Below are 7087 nucleotides of genomic sequence, written 5' to 3'. Positions count from 1 at the left end.
ATAATCTTTCTCAAATTTAAGTTTGGGTCCTTTCTGGTATTCAATTAAGATTCACTAGCTGTATTATTTACCTGGGGTACCATGATTTTCAGAGGCTGGGTCTCTTCGTTATTGGTGTGCGTGTGTGTATGTGTGTGCGCTTATGTGTGTTCATCTTGTTGGGCAACCTAATCAGAGCCCAGGATTATGATCCCAGCCTAGCTTTTGGGTTGATCAACATGCATCTGGAGGGAGCATGAAAAAAATAACAGTGAGGGGGTGAGGAGGCATCTTTAATAATATTTTAAATACCATTAAAAGCTTGCATCAGCTAGAGGCGACCACTCTAACACACTGGGTGTTTTCTGTACATAACCCTGCTCTCTTTGCAACATCTAGTTATGCAGTGCTCAGCCTGGGCACCGGCTGACTTCGCCCACTCATGCGCAGTCCTGCTCCCTGGGCTCCACCCTGGCCCAGGCCTTCCCCGGCACACCTAGGAGCCCACCTACTGACTCTTCTGGATGTGGAAAAATGAGTGTGAGAGTTGCCTAGGAGGGTGGCCCAGTGGGCGAAGCACTTGCCTTGGAGCCTGACAACCTGTGTTTGTCCCTGGGACCCTAGAAAGAACCAACTCCTGCAAGTGGCCCTCTGATCTCTATGAACATGTCATACATAGTACATAAACACACAGGCATGAGCGTGCACAATAACTAAATGTAAAGCTTAACATAAAATATAGTAATGGGGTACAGCTTGGGGCCATGGTCACCGGTAAGGCAAGTCCCAGAATACATCATCTCATGTGAATGTTATATCACATTGGAGCAAGCAGTACCTTTAGGCCCCCCCCTCTGCTGTCAAGGACAGAGATCCAGGAGGGTCAAGTGCCTTGTTCCGGGACACACTGGAACACTTGAGGATCTGTACCTGAGTCCATCAATGAGCACGGTGCCTCTGTGTGGACACTTGCCTCCTCTCACGGAGCTGTCTAGAGAAGATTCACTTCTAGGTCCTAACAGGTGCACAGATGGCCCGCCCTGGACGTTGCAGTGGGAACGTGAGACCAGCTGTATGGGGAGAAGCAAGGAAGGTCAGCAGGATCCCTCAAGAGCCTGATCACTTCCCAGAGAGCAATGGGGAGTCTCTAGAATGAGCCAGCAACAAGAGAGCTTGTGTTCTAGAGGGTTCGTTTGGGCTGTGAGTGGAGGATGGCAGGTAGGTGAGGCTGCCTGGAGAGACAGACTTGGCAGGAAGGGACTGGTTTCTGAGGAAGTCAAAGTATGAACCTGTCTTACCTGGAAGAGAAAGGGGGTGTGGTGGACATTACTACCATGTCCCGCTTTCTTAGCAAGGGTCCCCACAGGTGTCATCCAACTGCAGGTAAGCCTGGCTCCACACCAGGGCAAGCATAGTAGAGGTGGTGTGATAATCGAGGGACCGCCTGCCCAAGGAACTGACAGGAGACTCTGCTAAGGGCAGGCCTTAGGCAGGAAGGTCAGCCCAGGGAGAGGGCAGTGCCCTGCTTGCCTTCCGCCCCTGCTCTCTGTACCCCAGATCTGTCTCCCCCATACCAGGAACCTGTCTTGTAACTCTACTGAGTCTCCTGCCAGTGCTGTGTGGGTCCACAGGCAGAGACTGGAGTCCTGAATCTATCTGAGTGAGCATGGGCTATGGCTCTCTGGTTTAGACCAGGCTGAATGAATGGAAATGTGGCCCCGAGCAAAAATGAGAGTTCATTTGAGTGGGCCAGTCAGCCTAGCCTACAGCACTGCCGAGGAGGAAGATGGGGAGGGGGGCACAATGCTAAAGGAAGCCAGTTCAAGCTGACTACCCGGAGTTGTGGCTGGAGAAGGCATCAGCTCATGGTTCACTGTAGATTCCAAGTGGATTCCATTGCTCACATTACTACCCCAGAAAGACAAGGGGTGCCTTTCAAACTTTCTGGGCTGGGTGGGTCCTCTGACCCAGGCTGCCAAGCGTCATTAAGGGCTAAGTATCAGAGGACAGTCAGCTCTGTCTCTCTGGTCCCTCCTTAGGCCGACCTGGCCCTGTGCGTGGTCTCTGGGGGACCCAGTCTTCCAAAAAGAGGAAAAAACAAGCATTATTAGTCAGCTTCAGGGTCAGCTTGAGGAGTGTCCGCCAGAGGAAAGGAAGTGGAGTCTGAGGATTAGACCTGGGCAGTGCTGTGGAGAGGGAACCCTGGCAACCGGCAGGAAGCACTACTGTGGATAAGTGGGATGGCTGTCAAGTACACACTGTGCAAACCAACCTGGTAGCCATTTGAAAGTGTACAGTTCGGTTCAGTGACATTAAATATATGCATAAACCTTGCTGTTTGGTTCTAGAAGTTTCTATCAGCTCCGATAGAACCCACCAAGCTGTCACCAATGGAGGAGCTGCTGTGTGCCAGGTGCTATGCTGGGTGCTTTAAGCTCATGGCCCAGTTAGCCCTCTCCAGAGCTGTGAAGGATCACCACTTCACCCATGAATGAGTGGAGCTAGGGTTGTGTCTGGGTTTGTCCAACTCCACTCCACTGTCGTGGGCAGCTGGAGAGAGTCCGCATGACAAATACCTGATGTAATCAACTCCATAATGCTTATTTGTGGTCTTAGAGGTACCAGTCCATGGGTGGATGGCTGTCCCCATTGTCACAGTCCATGTAAGGTTATGTTCTGTTGAGACAATCTGGCAGGTGAGACTTATTCCCATGCTGACCAAAGAACTGAGAGAGAGAGAGAGAGAGAGAGAGAGAGAGAGAGAGAGAGAGAGATGTAACTGAGACCTCGACATCTCTGTTGAGAGCAAATCCCAACCAATCATGTGACTTCCTTCCACGAGTCCTACCTCCTTGAGGTTCTTTTATTTCTCAGGATTGTCACTCAGTGTGAAGACGTGAGACTTTGGGAACCACTCTTCCAAACTGTGGAAGGTGTGGAGGATGTAGAGGATGGCCGCGTGGGTTCTGATCCTAGCTAGTCACTGTCCAGGCATCTGGATTGATTTACACACAGACAGAAGACACAGGTGGGCATCATGAGGATCTCTGATATACCGGAGAACTGCCTGACAGACCAAACGGCTCCATATGGAGACAGAACTCTCCTGCTAGAGCCCAGGAGGGATGGCGCGGTGCCAGGGCCTTTGACTGACTAAGGATATCCCTGATGAGGTGCTGCAATTGTCTTGTCCTTAGGGGGATGTCTTGGTTGTAGTTCAGGGAACAGGAATCCGGAAAATCTGCTAGCCAAGGGTGTGTGGTGGAAAGCCAGGGTCAGGAGGTCCTATGTGGTCAGCCAAGGGACCACTGAAATCTGCCAGGAGCAGGAGAAGAAGGCCAGGCCTGACTGCCGAAGATCCCATTCGGGCAGGGGTCTGAGTCCAAGTGGGAAGTGTTCAGGGGCAGTGAACCAGTGACACCAGTGAGCTGACCCAGGACTGTTGGGGTGGCATGAGCGAGCCTACCCAACAGGAAGTCAAAGAAGTGTTTCCCTTCCCACTGTGCGCATCTGCACGGCCCACGCGCAAGGGAAACGGGACCCTTATTCTTTCTTATTATTCTTTCCTTATTCTTTCTGTCTGTCTCCAGCAGCTGTCTTCTTCCTTGTCTAGAAACATTTATGAAAGCTCTCAAATTACTCCATACCTCATCCTTCCCAGAGGGGCCATGGCGCTGCCTTGTGTAGCGGTGTCTCTGGGTGTGACCCAGTGGACCGCAGGTGGAAACTAGTTACATTTTTACCATCTTAGTCTAAGGCACCCAGTGAAGAGTTTTCTAGCTCATTAAATCCCTTACTATCTTAGAGTTTCATTGCTGTGAAGAGACAACATGACCAAGGCAAGTCTTATAAAGGAAAATGTTTAATCGTGGCTGGCTTACAGTTTCAGAGGTTCAGTCCATTATCATCGCGGCAGGAAGCGTGGCAGCGTGCTTTTGTCTCTTCAAAATGCATTAGCTCTTCATGGCTGTGATCATTCCCTCAGAGGAACCTCACTGCTCTGCACGGCCAAGGAGAAGTCTATTTTGCATGCATTTATTCTGTTTTACCTGCCCACGGCTCTAATCTTTACTACTCTGTATGCACTACTGCACAGTCAGAATGGACTCATTTCGTAACTGTTGTTTGGGGTGTGTGTGTGTGTGTGTGTGTGTGTGTGTGTGTGTGTGTGTGTACACATGAGCTTGGCTATATCTGGCTAAATTTCAAAGCATTTGGCTCTTGGATCTACACAGCTTTTTCCTTGGCCTTCAGGCAGTCCCATGGTGCTGACACTAGCCCTGTGGCACCAGACTTCTCAGTCTCCCTGGCACTTGAGGCTTGCCATCCAGTTTCTTATTCTTTCTGTCTGCTAGCTAGTGCTGTATCCATGCACAACTGTGTGCTGAGCTGACTACTCCTGTGAGGGAGAACTTACTAGATCTATAGATTGAAGCAGATGCCAACAACAGATACAGTTCTCACAGAAGCTCGATTTCTGGTTTTGATTGACAAGTAGGCTGTCTAGCAGCCCTGGTCTATTTCTACAGGATCATGACATGTCTGTCCCTCTAGAAGCAGTCCCCGCAGTAAACTCTCTTGCTCTCCCCAACCACCTCATTTGTCCTATTAGTCTTGGTAGAGTTTGAATTTGCTTTTGCTCTAGTTGCAAACCTGGAGCTAGGGTTGTTTTGCTTGTGTGTTGACGTGCTTACCACATGTCCGAGCGAGGGATTGGCACTGCTGGGTATGATTTTGCATTGTCACTGGACCTTCCCCCACCCCCAGCCCCGTCTGCTGTGGCCGGCCTGTGCATGGTCTCTCCATCCCCCACAGCACTCTCTATCCCTTTAAAGCTAGACGGAGAGAGGAAAATGCTTTCCTGCTCAGAATCGGCCTGTGTGGACAGAAGGCAAATAGCTGCCATCTCCTGCATCCTGGGAGGCTTCTGAAGTTGCATGAGCCCAGATTCAAGGGGCAGGAATGGCGGGTGGGCAGCCATTAGCCATACTTGGACAGGGCTTGGGTCAGAATGGAGCCACAGATAAAGCAGAATCCCGGGGAAAGTGCTATTTTCAGCCAATCTCTCCCATTCTTTGATGTGAGCACCACTTTACAGCCAACGGAGACTTCTTAATGCACAGAGAACTGCACTGGGACGAATGGATTTAGGTCTCTACCTTAACTCTGTTATCCTCTTGCTGTGTGGTGCTGGGTAGAGGACTTCACCTCTCTGAGCTTTGCTTCAGGATCTTCCCAACGCTAGCACATCCATGGGTTCAAAATGAAAGAGAGCCTAACAGTAGAGAAAGCTAGAATGTCTGCCTAGCATACATGAAGCCTCAGGTTCGAGCCCCAGCAGACAGAGGAAGGGGAAGGTAAGGGGTGAAAATGGAGAAGGGGAGAGAGGAAGAGTCAAAACCCAAAGAAATGAGTTCTGTGATCTAACTGCAATTCTGGCACTCAGCGTCTCTGGTCCTCAGTTCCCCCTTTTTAATGAGGGACCAGGATGCTCTAATCTGTAATGGACTCATCTCTGGAAGGGTAGGATTTAAAACTCCTTCTACTGTTCTCTCTCATCTGTGGTTAGCCAGTCAGACTCCAATTTGAGTTTGGAGGGACCACACTTGAGCCAAGGCCACAGTGTCCTCGGGTTGCAAAGACACAAGTGTTGACGCGTCAGGAGCTCATGGCAGCTCACCAGCTTGCAGCCAGCAGGAGCTTGTTAACTTCCTTGTCTACAGACTGAGAGTGGTGGTGCCTGTGTCCCCGGCCTGCACAGAGTCCTTCAAGTGTGTAGTTATGGCTCACCTACTGTTCATGACCTCTGTGTGGCCTGGTTATCCATATTGACCAGGCTTGAAGCATTTGGTGTGTGTGGGGGGTCACATGCATGTCACCTGCCCAAGCCCTGCTTCTCTAGAGCAGACCCCTTCCCTTGGTCATTTCCTGTGGCTAAGACAAGTCTGTGCCTTGGTCCCCGCTAGGCTGAAGCTTCTTCCCCTAGACCCTTCATGCAAAAAGGCAGAGGCAGAGGAGAACAAGCACACAGCCTTGGAGGGTAAGCACACAGATGTCATTTGTTTGTCCTGCTTCTTGGGGTCTGACTGTCCCCTAACTTAATTGGAAGTTGGAAGCTTAATCCTCAGTGTGTGGTGGCGGTGGCATGTGGGGCTGTCAGAATTAGTGGATCAAGCCAGTAAGGAAGAACTGGGGACAAATGAGAGACTGTGTCACTGTGTGTGTCTGTGGATGACTCCTGGGTGTCTGTGTATGTGTCTGTTTCTGGTGTGTTTGTCTGTTGTCTCTCTGTGTGTGTCTTCCTGTGTTTGTGTGTGTTCTGTCTCTGTATATGTGCCTCCGTTTCTGTGTGTTTGTCTATTTCTCTTCCTTTGTGTGTGTTTGTGTGTGTTCTGTGTCTGTGAATGTCTGCCTTTGTGTTCTGTGTCTGAGTGTGTATGTGCTCTGTGCGTGTGTGTTCTCTGTGTGTGTCTATGTGTGTTTGTGTTTGTCTGTGTTCTGTGTCTGAGTGCATGTGTGCTCTGTGTGTGTGTGTTTGTGTGTGTTCTCTCTGCATGAATCTGTGTGTGTCTGTGTGTGTTCTCTCTGTGTCTGTGTTTGTGTGTATTCTGTGTCTGTGTGCATGTGCGCTGTGTGTGTATGTGTGTGGGGTATCTTTGTGTGTGTGTGTGTGTGTGTGTGTGTGTTCTCTCTCTCTCTCTCTCTCTCTCTCTCTCTCTCTCTCTCTCTGTGTGTGTGTGTGTGTGTGTGTGTTGTACATACTGCTCTTGGCCATGTGGTGACACAGCAGACATGGTCTACGGTTCTTCTCAGCCTCCAGAACAAGGATATGTAACCCTCTTTTCTGATTTCTGCAGCATCAGCTCCATTGTTACAGCATTTCCTTGTGGGCTGAGGCAGTTGAGCTCTGTGAGAAAAGCCTGAGGGAAGCAAAGGGTCCCCAGAGAGCCCTGGGCTGGTGACCACCGGAAGCAGCCAGGCAAGCTGGGGTACAGTGGCTGGGTGTATCAGGCTGTCCTTCCTGGAGCCTGGGAGTCCTTTAAGCACTGTTAGAGCTGCTTGGGGAGCTGAGACACCCCCTCCTCCCTCCTCCCTCCTCCCTCTCACC

At 50.5% G+C, this 7087-nt stretch overlaps 1 long non-coding RNA gene across 1 annotated transcript; it reads right to left on the bottom strand.

Moving 5' to 3' along the window:
* Positions 1-248: 248 nt before the first annotated feature.
* Positions 249-5700, bottom strand: LOC148002804 (uncharacterized). The gene is made up of 4 exons (XR_015631146.1): positions 3861-5700; positions 2828-2974; positions 2556-2705; positions 249-1049 (listed from the first exon to the last, which is right to left on the bottom strand). It is a non-coding gene; the product is annotated as an uncharacterized LOC148002804 (long non-coding RNA).
* Between the last annotated feature and the right edge of the window lie 1387 nt (positions 5701-7087).

The sequence above is a fragment of the Rattus norvegicus genome, chromosome 10, assembly GCF_021556685.1.
Source record: "Rattus norvegicus strain SHRSP/BbbUtx chromosome 10, alternate assembly SHRSP_T2T, whole genome shotgun sequence".
Lineage (NCBI taxonomy): Eukaryota > Metazoa > Chordata > Mammalia > Rodentia > Muridae > Rattus > Rattus norvegicus.
This window is presented reverse-complemented; position numbering and strand designations above follow the sequence as displayed.